Source organism: Ursus arctos, chromosome X, assembly GCF_023065955.2.
Source record: "Ursus arctos isolate Adak ecotype North America chromosome X, UrsArc2.0, whole genome shotgun sequence".
In the NCBI taxonomy this organism is placed as follows: domain Eukaryota; kingdom Metazoa; phylum Chordata; class Mammalia; order Carnivora; family Ursidae; genus Ursus; species Ursus arctos.
In genome coordinates, this window is record NC_079873.1 from 117614817 (window position 1) to 117629920 (window position 15104).

A 15104-nucleotide genomic window follows, 5' to 3' on the forward strand; every position below is an offset into this window, starting at 1 on the left:
TGATTGTTCCTCACTGGCTGAGCTGTGACTGTCCCTCAATGGCTCAGTATTGACTGGCCTTCGTTGGCTGAGCTGTGACAGTCCCTCATTGGTTAAGTGATGACTGTCCCTCATTGGCTGAACTTGACTGTCCATCATTGGTTGAGCTGTGACTGTCCATAATTGGCTGAGTGGAGACGATCATCATTGGCTGAGCTGTGACTGTTTGGTATTGGCTTAGTTGTGACAGTCCTTCATTGGCTGCACTATGACTCTCTCTCATTGGCTACACAGTGAATGTGCATCATTGGCTGGGCTCTCACTGTCCATCATTGGCTGACCTGTGACTCTCCCTCATTGCCTAACTGTGACTGTCTATCATTGGCTGAAGTTGACTGTCCATCATTGGCTGAATTGTGACTGTCCTTCATTGGCTGCCCTGTGATGGTCTCTCATTGCCTGGGCCTTGACTCTCTCTCATTGGCTACGCTGTGAATGTCCATCATTGGCTAGGTTTTGTCTGTCATTGGCTGAATTGAGACTGACCCTCACTGGCTGAGCTTGAGTGTTCCTCACTAGCTTGTCTGTGCAGTCCCTCATTGGCTGGGCTGTGACAATTGCTGATTGGCTGGGCATGTGACTGTCACCTTTTGATTTCCCTCATTGGTGGACTGTGACTCTCTCTCATTGACTGAGTTTTGACATTTCCTTATTCGATGGGCTGTGCCTGTCCCTCATTGTTTCTGCTGCTGCTGGGGCATGGAGGAAAATCTTTCTTCCTCCGGCTAGGTTAGTAAAGCAGTAGCTCAAGTAGTATGGCCTTTCATGATTCTTCTCTTCCTGTTGAAATCACAACTGGCCACAAATGTTTGGATGTGAGAGCAACCGTTCCTGACTTTTGTCCCCAACTTAGTGAAATTTCCCTATATTATTTTTCATAAAGTGCATGACAAGACTGCATATCATCATCAGTACAGCACGAGGCCTCCTGGGTTCAAGAGAACAGCACAGAAGCCTGAGTGCTCCTAGGCAGACAATTTCGGCAACATGGCGTGGATCAAGGAAGGAAGGATGACCTTACTTCTAAACACCTGCCCCTAGAACAACAAAGTCTCCCTCCAAGGGGATGGACAGAAAATCTGTTCATGTTAACATCAGAGAGTCTGCTGAAAGCTAAAGCCCACATCCCCTTGGGGACAGTGTTCTTGCCTCCCCAAGAGCATGTTGGCATAGCTCTGTGAATTGAGTGTCTCCCTTGTAGTCTGGGCTCCACAGAATTGGTCTCCATGTAGTGGTCCCACAATATTAAGGAGCTCAGTGATCACTCCTCATCACCCTCAGCATGAACCCACAAATTTCCGGGTGCCACTGAGTCCAGGCCCTGAGCACACTCGGAATGTCCAACATCTTCCACTTCTCCTTAAGATCCATGGGATAGGGATTATTCAGCCCTTCTGTCATGAGGAGATTCAGGCCACGGCAGATGAAGGCACAGGCAAGATGGCCCTCTCAGTAAATGGGAAAGCCAACTCTTACTGATTAGGGACAGACAAGCAGCAGGGCCTCTGGAGCCGGAGAATGATTTTAGGAGCCTTGATGAGGGGTGTGAAATTAACCTTGGGATGTTAATCTCCCGGTCCTGCCTCTAGGACAACTTACCCTGATGGTTCAGGAAAGAGCTTTCACATAACAAGTAGATCATCTCTGAAGGTCAAAAATCAGGGTCCCACATTATTGAGCCCTTGGATGTGCAGCAGGCCTCCAATTACACCTGATCATTTGCTTTGAGTCAACTTTCCACAAGTTCATTATCCATTCATGTAACTACTTAACGTGATGGTCGGGGAACATTTAAAAGAGGAATAGAGTTATCTATCCCTTCCTAGCAAAGGTCCCTTACGTGGGCAGCAGTGGGCTGCACAGACCCCTGTTTAAACTGTTTTAACCATGACCTTGAACCATTCAGCCACAAAGGACTGACAAGTGCATTCACAGAAGGTGTAGTGGAAAAGAGCTGTGCATCTGTCCAAACACACTTGGGACGCCCACCTCTCTCCCCATCCCTGTGCTGCAGCCACCCCGGCCTCCTGCTTCCCTACACATGGCATCCTGCACCCATTCGGGGACCTTTGCAGCTGGACTTCCCACTGCCTCAACTCCCCTTCCCAAGTCTTGTCAGTCTTGTCTCCCTTCCCCTCTCTCCTTAGAGGCCACCTCCTCAGAGAGGCACTGTGTGACCATATTTAAAGTAAGACCCCCAGTAGTATATACCACATTTTTTCTATCCATTTGTCAGAGAAAGACGGGTAACATGATTTCACTCATATGTACAATTTAAGACACAAAAAAATGAACAAAGAAATAAAGAGACAAAACATGAACAGACTCTTAAGGATCGAGAACAACCTGCCGGTTACCAAAAGTGAGAGGTGGGGGTGGGTGAAATAGGTGAAGGGGATTAAGAGTCCACTTATGATGAGTAATGTATAGAATCGCTGAATCACTATATTGTACATCTGGAACTAATATAACACTATGTTAATTAAAGAAACAGTCAACAAAAAAAAGAGGCAACCCATGGAACAGGAGAAGATACTTATGACACTACAGATAAAGGGCTGGTATCCAAGACCTATAAAGAACTTATCAAACTCAACACCCAAAAAACAAATAATCAAGTCAAAAAATGGGCAGAACACATGAACAGATACTTCTCCAAAGAAGACATACGAATGGCTAACAGACAGATGAAAAAATGTTCAACATCAATAGCCATCAGGGAAATTCAAATCAATACCACATTGAGAGACTACCTTACACCAGTTAGAATGCCAAAAATTAACAAGGCAGGAAACAACAAGTGTTGGAGAGGATATGGAGAAACGGGAACCCTCTTACACCGTTGGTGGGAATGCAAGCTGGTACAGCCACTTCAGAAACCAGTATGGACCTTCCTCAAGACACTAAAAATAGAGCTACCCTATGACCTAGCAATTGTACTACTGGGTATTTACCCCAAAGATATAGATGTAGTGAAAAGAAGGGGCACATGTACCCCAATGTTCATAGCAGCAGTGTCCACATAGCCAAACTGTGGAAGTAGCGGAGATGCCCTTCAACAGATGACTGGATTAAGAAGATGTGGTCCATATATACAATGGAATATTACTCAGCCATCAGAAAGGATGAATACCCACCATTTGCATTGACATGGATGGAACTGGAGGGGATTATTCTAAGTGAAATAAGTCCAGCAGAGAAAGACAATTATCATATGGTTTCACTCATACGTGGAACATAAGGAATAGCATGGAGGACATTGGGAGAAGGAAGGGAAAAATAAAGGGGGGGAAATCAGAGGAGGAGACAAACCATGAGAGACTATGGATACCGGGAAACAGACTGAGGATTTCAGAGGTGAGGAGGGTGAGGGAATGGGTTGGCGGGTGATGGGTATTAAGGAGAGCATGTATTGCAATGAACACTTGGTTGTTATACACAAATAATGAATCATGGAACACTACATCAAAAACTCATGAAGTACTATATGGTGACTAACGTAACATAAAAAAAATAAATAAAATGCAAAGACACCTGAAAAAAATAAAGTATATTGGAATCAAAATAAGTAAGTAAAAATATATTTTCAAAAGTCATTAAAGAGATTTTGTAAAATTGAAAAGTAAGTGTACTTTAACTCAAAATATTATTTTGGATTTGAACATTTTTGTACCCAAATAGAATTTAGTATAATTTGACTTTCTGGCTTTCATGATAGCAAACTCATCAAACATATTTTCAAACTATACTTCTTTGTCAATGTCCTTTTTGATGAGCAAACTGCCATGTGCACCAACCTCTCTTGCCAACTGATGGTCTGTAATGATTTTTATTTAAATTCAGCTTACTGAAAGTTCTTTTTCAGGATGCTTCTGTGGTTGGTGTTGTTCAATAAAAATCTCAAGGGTACTCCTACATTGGACAAGAGTAGACAAAGGAAAATTTGTGAGTCAGATTTATCAGATACAAACACAATTCTGATGTGTTACAAAGTCTAGATATTGTCTCTGCTTTAAACTAATGGCTATCAATGAAATTTCTACAGAACTTATATTGTCAGCACATTTATGAATCACATAACTTGCTTCTTTTTGTGAATCAGATGTAGTTATACAAAATAGCATTTTTCTCGTTAAAAATTTCAAGCCTTTTCAACAATTCCTTGGCGATTCGGGGCCTTTTCTGGTTCCACACAAATTTAAGGGCTGTTTGTTCCAATTCTTTGAACAATGTCATTGGTATTTTGATCGGGATGGCATTGAAAGTGTAGATTGCTCTGGGTAGCATAGACATTTTAACTATGTTTATTCTTCCGATCCATGAGCATGGACTATTTTTCCATCTTTTTGTGTTTTCTTCAATGTCTTTCAAGAGTGATTTGTAGTTTCTAGAATATAGATCTAGTACTGTATGGTGACTAACATAATATAATAAAAAATATTATTATAAAAAATAAAAAATAAAGTCATGGAACATTACATCAAAAACTAGGGATGTACTGAATGGTGACTAACATAACATAATAAAAAATTATTATAAAAAAAATTCCAAGCCTTGAGGACACATCATGTAATTTGAAATACCTCCATTTCAAATGTGAAATTAGACATCTGTACTTTCCCTTATTTATTTATTTATTTATTTATTTATTTATTTATTTATTTCCTTTACTTGATGGATATTTTATTATTATTATTATTATTATTATTATTATTATTATGTTCAGTTAGCCAGCGTACAGTACATCATAAGATTTGATGTAGTGTTCAATGGTTCATTAGTTGCATGTAACACACAATGCTCATCACAACACATGCCCTGCTTAATACCCATCACCTGGTTACCCCAACCCCGCCCCCTCCCTTCTGTAACCCTCAGTTTGTTTCCCAGAGTCCAGAGTCTCTTATGGTGTTTTCCCTCTCTGATTTCTTCCCATTCAGTTTTCCCTCCCTTCCCCAGTGGTCCTACATGTTTTTCCTTATGTTTCACATATGAGTGAAACCATATGATAATTGTCTTTCTCTGCTTGACTTATTTCACTTAACGTAATACCCCCCAGTTCCATCCATGTCAATGCAAATGGTGGGTATTTCTGATGGCTGAGTAATATTCCATTGTATGTATGGACCGCATCTTTATCCATTCATCTGTTGAAGGGCATCTCGGGTCCTTCCACAATTTGGCTATTGTGGACATTGCTGCTATGAATACTGAGGTGCATGTGCCCCTTCTTTTTACTACATCTGCATCTTTGTGGTAAATACCTAGTGGTGCAATTGCTGGGTTGTAGGGTAGCTCTATTTTTAATGTCTTGAGGAACCTCCATACTGGTTTCCAGAGTGGGTGCACCAGCTTCCATTCCCACCAACAGTGTAAGAGGCTTCCCGTTTCTCCACATCCTCTCCAACACTTGTTGTTTCCTGTCTTGCTAATTTTGGCCATTCTCATTGGTGTAAGGTGGCATCTCAATGTGGTTTTGATTTGTATTTCCCTGATGCCAGGTGATGCGGAGCATTTTTTTCATATGCTTGTTACCCATTTGTATGCCCTCTTTGGAGAAGTGTCTGTTCATGTATTCTGCCCATATCATGATTGGATTATTTGTTCTTTAGTTGTTGAGTTTGATAAGTTCTTTATGGAGTTTGGACACTAGCCCTTTGTATGATAAGACATTTGCAAGCATCTTCTACCATTCTGTCTGTTGTCTTTTGGTTTTGTCCACCTTTTTCTTTACTGTGCAAAAGCTTTTTATCTTGATGACATCCAGATAGTTCATTTGTGACTTTGTTTCCCTAACCTTTGGAGACGGGTCCAGCAAGAAGTTGCTGCGACCAAGGACACAGAAGTTCCTACATGTGTTCTGCTCTAGCATTTTGATCGATTCGTGTCTCACATTTAGGTCTTTCATCCATTTTGAGTCTATTTTTGTGTATGATGTAAGGAAATGGTCCAATTTCATTCTTCTCTGCATGTGGCCATCCAATTTTTCCAACACCATTTGTTGAAGAGACTGTCTTTTTTCCATTGGGTCTTCTTTCCTGCTTTGTCAAAGATTAGTTGGCCATAGAGTTGAGGGTCCATTTCTGGGTTCTCTCTTCTGTTCCATTGATCTGTGTGTCTGTTTTTGTGCTAGTACCATACTGTCCTGATGATTACAGCTTTGTAATAGAGCTTGAAGTCCCAAAATGTAATGTCGCCACCTTTGGTTTTGTTTTTTCAGCATACCTTTTGCTATTCGGGGTCTTTTCTGGTTCCATACAAATTTTAAGATTATTGGTTCCAGTTCTGTGAAAGAAGTTGTTATTTTTTTATAATAATTTTTTATGTTATGTTAGTCACCATACAGTGTATCCTTAGTTTTTGATGTAATGTTCCATGATTCATTATTTGTGTATAACACCCAGTACACCATGCAATAGAAGTTGATATTTTGATGGAGATTGCATTGATTGTAGAGATTGCTCTAGGTAGTGTAGACATTTTAACAATATGTTTTCTTCCAGTCCATGAGCATGGAACATTTTTCTGTTTCTTTGTGTCTTCCTCAATTTGTTTCATGAGTGTTCTATAGTTTTCTGAGTACAGACCCCTTGCCTCTTTGGTTAGGTTTATCTTCTGGTATTGAGGGGTAATTGTAAATGGGATCGACTCCTTAATTTCTCTTTCCTCTGTCTCATTGTTAGTGTATAGAAATGCAACTGATTTCTGTGCATTGATTTTATATCCTGCCACTTTCCTGAATTCCTGTATGAGTTCTAGCAATTTTCGAGTGAAGTCTTCTCGATTTTCCACATAGTGTAACATGTCATCTGCAAAAATTGAGAGTTTGACTTGTTCTTTGCCTATTCAGATGTCTTTTATTTCTTTTGGTTGTCTGATCGCTGAGGCTAGGACTTCCAGTAATATACTGAATAACAGTGTTGAGACTGGACATTCTTGCCCTTCCCTGACCATAAGGGAAAAGCTCTCAGTTTTCAGTGATTAAGAATAATATTTGCTGTGGGCTTTTCATATATGGCTTTTATGATATTGAGGTACGTTCCCTCTATCCCTACACTGTGAAGACTTTTAATCAAGAAAGGATGCTGTACTTTGTCCAATGCTTTTTCTGCATCTATTGAGAGGCTCATATGGTTCTTGTCCTTTCTTTTATTAATATAGCATACCGCATTGATAGATTTGAAGATGTTGAACCACCTTGCAACCCAAGAATAAATCCCACTTGGTCATGGTGAATAATCCTTTTAATGTACTGCTGGTTCCTATCGGCTAGTATCTTGGTGAGACTTTTTGCATCCATGTTCATCAGGGACATGGTTCTGTAAATTTCCTTTTTTGTGGGGGTCTTTATCTGGTTTGGGGATCAAGGTAATGCTGCCCTCATAGAAAGAGTTTGGGAGTTTTCCTTCCATTTCTATGTTTCTGAAACAGCTTCGGAAGAATAGGTGTTAATTCGTCTTTAAGTGTTTGGTAAAATGTCCCTGGGAAGCCAAGTGGCCCTGCACTCTTGTTTGTTGGGAGATTTTTTTAAAAATAATAATATTTTTTATTATATTATGTTAGTCACCATACAGTACATCCCTAGTTTTTGATGTAAAGTTCCATGATTCATTACTTGTGTATAACATCCAGTGCACCATGCAATACATGCCCTCCTTACTACCCATCACCAGCCTATCCCATTCCCCCACCTTCTCCCCTCTGAAGCCCTCAGTTTGTTTCTCAGAGTCCATAGTCTTTCATGGTTCATTCCCCCTTCTGTTTACTCCCCCCTTTCTTCTCCTACCGATCTTCCTACTCTTGCTCTCACTCACAATCCTTCCTTCCTTCTTAACACAAAGTCAAACTGTGTTAATGCCTTTGCCTTTTTTACACATACCGTCTGACTTCCCCATGAGGATGTAAGTTCCATAAGGTTAGGGATATTCTTTGTCCGTTCTCTCTGTCTGGTTCCCTACCGATCTCCCAGGTTTTGTCACATGCCTGGCACAAAGGAGGATAAATAATGAAGTAGAGGTGTCGTACTTGATGTAGAAAAAAATTGATCTCCTGAGACAGAAAAGCCAGATGAGGAAGATCGTTTATTGACTGGGATTTCTAGTGATGGAGTGCCAATATCAGGCATCCTGACACGAGGCGACATTTTCAGGTTTTCACCTTGTAGAGGGCATCCAGGCGACACGAAGTCATGAATGCCAGGGCTCTGTGAATGTTTGCTAATTGGTTACGCTGTCCACGTCTGTCTCTGTGGGTATGCGTAGTGCCAAGAATAGAAGAGCTGCTTTGATGTATTATCTTTCCTGAGGTCAGAATTTCAGGTCTGATACAATTATCTGGTATATTCTCCTGCTTGAAATGAAAATTTTAGAGACTGTGGAGCACATGGATGTGTGTGTGGGGTCGCTGAAATGCACAGTCAGTTAGGTTTCCAAGTGCACCTGTCGTTCACAGTACCCACAGGGAGGGGAGGGAAGGTGGTCTATCCCCACCTGCTGGCTTCTGGTCAACATCTGTTCCTCCCGAGCTTATGAATATGGCAGGAGATGGTATTCCACATGGTAAGTTGGATTCTCTGTGTCATGACTTGACAAGCGTCAGCAAGGGTGGGCTGTCTCACAAAGCTGGTGGTCATGCGCTGGTGGGAGGAATCATTCCCAGCTGTCTCTCTGCAGATGACCCCAAGGTCACAGCCCCATCTGTGTCCAGAGATGTGCCACATCAACTGCCAATATCAGTGGCAATCAGTGCTGAAATGAAACATCAATTAAAGAAGGAAATTCGACAATTTAGACAAAGTAAGTAAGATACGAATTTTTACCAGTGAAACCACAGGAATTCTTTCCCATTCTATGATTTAGACTAGTTCAACGGACCTCTTGAGGCTCATCTTTTGCCAGAATTGGGTTTTCACGTAATTTAGGATGGTTCCTCTTTATTTTGACTGAAATGTCCCAGTAAACCATTTTTTGTTGTTGTTTTTCTTTTGTATTTGTTAATTGGTTATTTTGTACCAGATTCCATTGGTGGCTATGTTTGGATGTCTGAATGTAAGCACAGAAAGGACAGGTTCTCTGTAACATTCTAGCCCCTGAATGATCGCTGAGACTCCAAGATTGACTTCTACCTCCTCTTTGTACTTTAGAGATACCGAAGTTGTTTTTTTTTTTTCTAAATACCTCCAGAATATGAAAGAGTGTTCAAATTGCTTGAAGGAATGGAAGGATCTTTGGAATTGCGGGAAAATTTTTGTTTTATTGTCCGTCAAGGAAACAGCAAGGTGGGTAAAGAGAAGAACTCTGTAGCACAGTGGGCCCAGTGTGGTGGTGGGTGAGGGGTGGGGTCAGGCCCTACCTGCCCTTTCTCAACCATGGTCTTCAATCAGAGTTCATGTTGTCTGTCTCTGTTGAGATTAGGTTGACATTATCTGAGTCTCACTCACTCTTTCAAGTTCAAGGAGACTTCTGTTCACACCAGTTTGAGGTAGGCATTGAGCTGACACACTGAACTGATACACTTTCTATTTGCTGGATTGTGCCTTACCACCACAGTCCATTTCTATTCCCATATAGATTGTAAGTTCCCCTTTCTACCCCCACAGATCCTCCCACATTATGCGTTCTTTGGGTGTCTTTTGGTTAATGAGTTGTCTCTTTATTTTCAGATTTAAAAGACAAGGCTTAATAAGGCACCTGTAGATGGCACTAGCAAAAGTAGAATATGACCACCTTCTTAAGAAAGATAATCACACCCCAAACTTGTAATTCCGTTATGATGTTATCAATGTGTGAATGCTGAACCAGTTTGCTATCCTAGGATGGAACCGGATATTGTTGACGCCTCCAAGCATGAGTTAGCTAAGAAATTGTCTTCTGGAGGCTATGAAACACCATTGAAACTTTAATGTTACAAATTTCTGTTAGTAAAGTTTGATTTGGCAATGCATTTAAAGGATAATTTGTTGTTCGTTTGTTTGTTTTCCCCTGAAGAGGGGGAATGCCGTTACGTCATGGGTTGACGCTATATCCTAGCTCCTCAGCAGGTCACAGGCCTGTCGCTGGTGTTTATAGCATCTTCTACACTAGCAATGTCTTTCTTTTAATTTTACATTTTAAGTAATCTCTACACCCAACATGGGGCTCGAAATCACAACCCCGAGATCAAGAGTCCGTGCTCCACTGACCGAGCCAGCCTGCACCCCATACACTCTCCATTTCTTTTCCTTTTGCCTGAGACAGCCCCTCCGCTGGTCATAAGGCTTGGCCTGAGCGGATGACTCACACCTTCCTTACCAGTGGACCCGACCATTAGCTGTCCTGCCTCCACTGAGTTGTTTTAATTTTCCTTTGACTTTAATCACAACCATGAGCGTGCTGAGAAAAACCCACACATCGTGGACATAGTCCTCCTCAGGGTCTTGTGTCGTTGCAGCCCTGTGTCCTTACCAGTCGGGTCCCATCTCCCCACGCTGTGCAGGAACCCCATGTTTGCCTGATGACTGAGGGAGAGGAGCATTCCGGCCTGAACCCTTGGCAGTGTCTGCTTCCATTTCAATGGAGTCATTGTTAGGGCTCTTGTGGAAAGCCTTTCTCCTTTGGAAAAAGACCTCCAGGGGCTCCTGGGTGGCTCAGTCGTTAAGCGACTGCCTTTGGCTCAGGGCGTGGTCCTGGCGTTATGGGATCGAGCCCCACATCAGGCTCCTCCGCTGGGAGCCTGCTTCTTCCACTCCTACTCCCCCTGCTTGTGTTTCCCCTCTCTGGCTGTCTCTCTCTCTCTCTCTCTGTCAAATAAATAAATAAAATCTTTAAAAAAAAAAAAGACCTCCAGTGCAGAGAAGCCTAAAGTTGTGGGGACAAGAAGCAAAAGTTGGCTACTGGATACATAAGAGTAACAGTGAGAGGAGCCCCTCACATTGCCATCCCTTCATTAATAAAGATGAGAATCGTGGCTATGGGAGAGAGAGCTCCATATACTGGCCAATGAGGAAGAGGATTGACATCCTCTAAATTATATTACCCCAGCCCCTCAAGGTACTGCTGCCAAGTTAGAACCAGAACTGTGGCTTTAAAAGATCATTCCAGGACTTTTTTTGAAAGTGTCACTTCAGGATGTTGAGGTGGATAATAAACCTACTGAATTCCATAAGCATGTGCCCTGAGAGCAATTTCCTTGTTTATCAGTGGTGCTGTGTGGAATACCATGACAGTGGCTAAGGCATTCTCTAAATCCATAAATGTTGGTTTTCTCAAATATCTATGGGTGTGAAGGAAGATCCATTTCCACAATCAGCATCTATTTGAGTACAAAGAGCTACCTTTCCCTGATGAAAGGAAAGCAAAATAATCAGTCTGCCAACTGGTAGTTAGCCGACTGACCACTTGGGGGTATGGTGCCGGCTCAGGTGCTCAGGGTTGGTGAGCACTGCTGGCAGATGGAGCAGTCAGCCATACCTGCCACAGCATCGGTGTTGGTGAGTGCAAGTTCCTGTTTATGGTCCATGCACGAACTGCATCCCTCCTTCCATGACCGTGACACTGCATTACTGCTTGGAAGATGGAAGGGTGCATCTAGGGAGGTATGGGGGTCGTCCTAGGAGTTCAGAGTGGCCTCAGCCGAGAGACAGCAAGGGAATGGGAACCTCAGTCCTACAGCCTTAATACACTAGAGCTTCCCATAAACTGAAAGGGCTAGGAAGCAGTTAGTTAATGACCCAGCATGGCCAACACCTTGAGTTCAATTGCATGAGACCCAAAGCAGAGAACCCAATCGAGCCTGCCTGAACCTCTGACCTGTGGAACTCCTTGATCATACTTTTGTGTCATTTCACACTGCTAAATATGGGGTGACTTACTAGGCACTATTAGAACACTAATATGGACAAGTGCCTGCATATCGCAATGTCCCAGCTGAAAATCAGGCATGATGCTTTCTCTTTTCCAGTCAAGCGGTCACAGGGAGCTCCCCATGAGGCCATAGGTGTAGCCTCAGAGAACTTTATTCTTCTGGGCCTCACTCCAAGCTGGCCGATTCTCAGGTCACTTTTCGGGTGGTCATAGTACCACAAAACCATAAACATATGTGTTACCACCAGCACTTCGTAGGCCACCTCTTTGCTGTCTCCCTTTTTTAATGGTAAGAAGGTTGAGATTTGTCAATTTGCTGTTCACTGTAGAAGCACAATCTTGTCCTGCCCCAGACTACTAAATCTCTGAACATTTTACTAAGTGGCAAGGCCTCTGATTTTGTGTGGGCATTAATTTCTATGTCTGTCTTTCAAGTGTGTTGCCAATGTGTCTATTAGCTTCTACTTCTCAATCAGAATAATGACATCAATGAAAGGAATAGTTCCATGTCCATTGTAAGGGGAAGGTGATCAAGGTCCCTAAGGAACAGTTTCTGGCATTGGCTCAGAGAGCTGATAGAAGCCTGAAGTAGGAAGTAGTGGTGCCCTTTCCAGCTGAAGGCAAACTCTTTCTGGGGATATTTTCTAAAGGAGAAAAAAAGCATTTGCTCAACCAAATAGCTATACCAGATGCCCAGGAATGTGTTGATGGCTAACGCAATGGCACCACAAGTGAAACAGCTGCTGTAATTGAAGTCAACAACCACCTAAGTTTATAACTGGCTGTCCTTCTCCAAGATCTATAAGTTCTGCCCAGGCCAAATAGGTAAGATGAAAGGGACATGTTCAGAATCAGCACCATGCATCTTCCAAATTCTTAATGGTGCCACCGATCACCACTGGGTGGATTAGCGGAAACCTGAGAGCCCTGAGAGACTGTCCTGAGGTAAAATTCCATTAATGACCTGACCTCCATTACTGTGCCTGGTGGACCACAGTGATGCTTTGTGTCTCCTGGAATTAGTGTCATTCTGATCCAGTATTGAGTAATCTTCAAGAATTCTGATTTCTATCTTACCTTTCCGTGTTGCAGTGTCATGCAATACCTGGCCACAGGTCCATCGGGGGAAGGCTGGGACAACAATTAACAGCATAAATATTTGGCAGTGTAGCATGGTCCTTCCTCAGGGGCAAGCCGACAGTAATTTCTGACCAACAGAGAAGAGAAGAGCCACACAGAGCTCTTTACAGATGCCTGGGCTTCCCCTAGAAAATAGTTACCAGAATGTTGGTGAATGTCCTGTCTTCTGGATTTGTTAATAGGGAAAGGATTTCATGTAATGGTCCTTGCTCATTCAGTAGTCTCTGTCGAGCTGCATCCTCATCTGATGCTGGAGCAGGGCAGGAATTCAGGAACAAGAGATCAGGAGCAGACTGGAAGCCACAGACATGAGCCTCACGCCCCACAAAGACCAACTGAAGCCCATGCCTGTCCCCCCACCTTGGGGAAGAGGGTGTTCTGCAGGGGTCAGGGCCAGAAAGGACTAACTCCCAAGGCCCTTTACTCTGATGCACAATAGATGCCTCCTCAGGGAGGCCTTCCCTGACCACCCTATTTAAACTACTGCCCACCTTTTCGCATCTGTCCATCCCATTTCAAGTTTGTGCAGACTACTTAGTACTACCTGACAGTTGCTCTGCTTGTCTAGTGTCTCATGGAAGATCGATGAGAAAAGTGTCCAGTTCACTGTTCTTTCCCACCTAGATAAGCAGCTGGCACTTAGATGGTTTCTACAAAATATCAAATGAATTCATTCTAATCTTCACGACCAGCCTGGGAGTTTGATGCTGTCAGGAGGCTCAGTTTGCAGGAGGTGATGTGGAAACACACAGAGGTTAGGTACATAGCCCCAGGTCATGAGCAAATAAGGGCGGACCTGGACCAACGAAACAGAGACCGGTCTGGCTTGAAGCCAAGTTCTTTCCACTCCTCCAGGGCTGCCCTCTGACTCCACTGCTTCTGACTGCCCCTGGCCCACAGTCTCCCATTGTTCCTTGTTTGTCATCTGACCCTGGATCTGGGACATTCTCGGCTCACTCTCCCTCCCTGACAGGAGCTCCCAGGGGCTAAGTGCTCCTAGGCAGACAATTTCTGCAACATGGAGTGGATCAAGGAAGAAAGTCTGCTGGAAGCTAAATCCCACATCCCCTTAGGGATGGTGTTCCCACCCCCCAAGAGCACATCGGCCTGTGTCATAACTCTCTGCTCATTGAGACTGTCTCCCTTATACTCTGGGTTCCCCAGAGTTCATCTCCATGTAGTTGGCACACAACGTTAAGGACCCCAGCGATCACTCCTCATCACCCTCAGCATGAACCCACAAATTTCTGGGTGCCACTGAGTGCAGGCCCTGAACACACTCGGAATGTCTGAGTTCTTCCACTCCTGCACAGGATTTTTGGAGTAGCGATTATTTAGCCCTTCTGTTGTGAGGAGATTCTGGCCAAGGCAGGTGAGGGGACAGGCATGGTGGCCCTCTCAGGAAGTGGTAAGGCCAACTCTAATGATTGGGAACAGACAAGCAGCAGGGCCTCTGGAGCCAGAGAATGGTTTTAGGAGCCTTGATGAGGGCGGTGAAGTTAACCCCAGGTGCTAATCTCCCAGTCTTGCCTCTATGACAACTTACCCTGATGGTTCAGGAAAGAGCTTTCGCATAACAAGTAGATCATCTCTGAAGATCGAAAATCAGAGTCCCGCATTATTGTGCCCTTGGATGTGCAGCAGGCCTCCACCTCCACCTGATCATCTGGTTCAAGCTGACTTTCCATGGGTTCATTATCCAATTCATGTAATCACTAAGCGTGATGGTCAGGGAACTTAGAGAAATAGAGTTATCCCCTTCTAGCAAAAGTCCCTCGTGTGGGCAGCAGTGGGCTGCACAGACCCCTGTTTAAACTGCTTTAACCATGACATTGAACCATTCAGGCAGGAAGAACCGACAAGTGCAATCGCGGAAGGGGCAGTTGAAAAGAGCCGTGCATCTGTCCAAGCACACTTGGGACCCCCCAACTCTCCCCCATCCCTATGCTGAGCCACCCTGCCTCCTGCTTCCCTGCATGTGGCATCCTGCACCCATTCAGGGGCCCTTGCAGCTGGATTTCCCACTGCCTCAACTCCCCTTCCCAAGTCTTGTCACCCTTCTCCTCTCTCCTTAAATGCCACCTC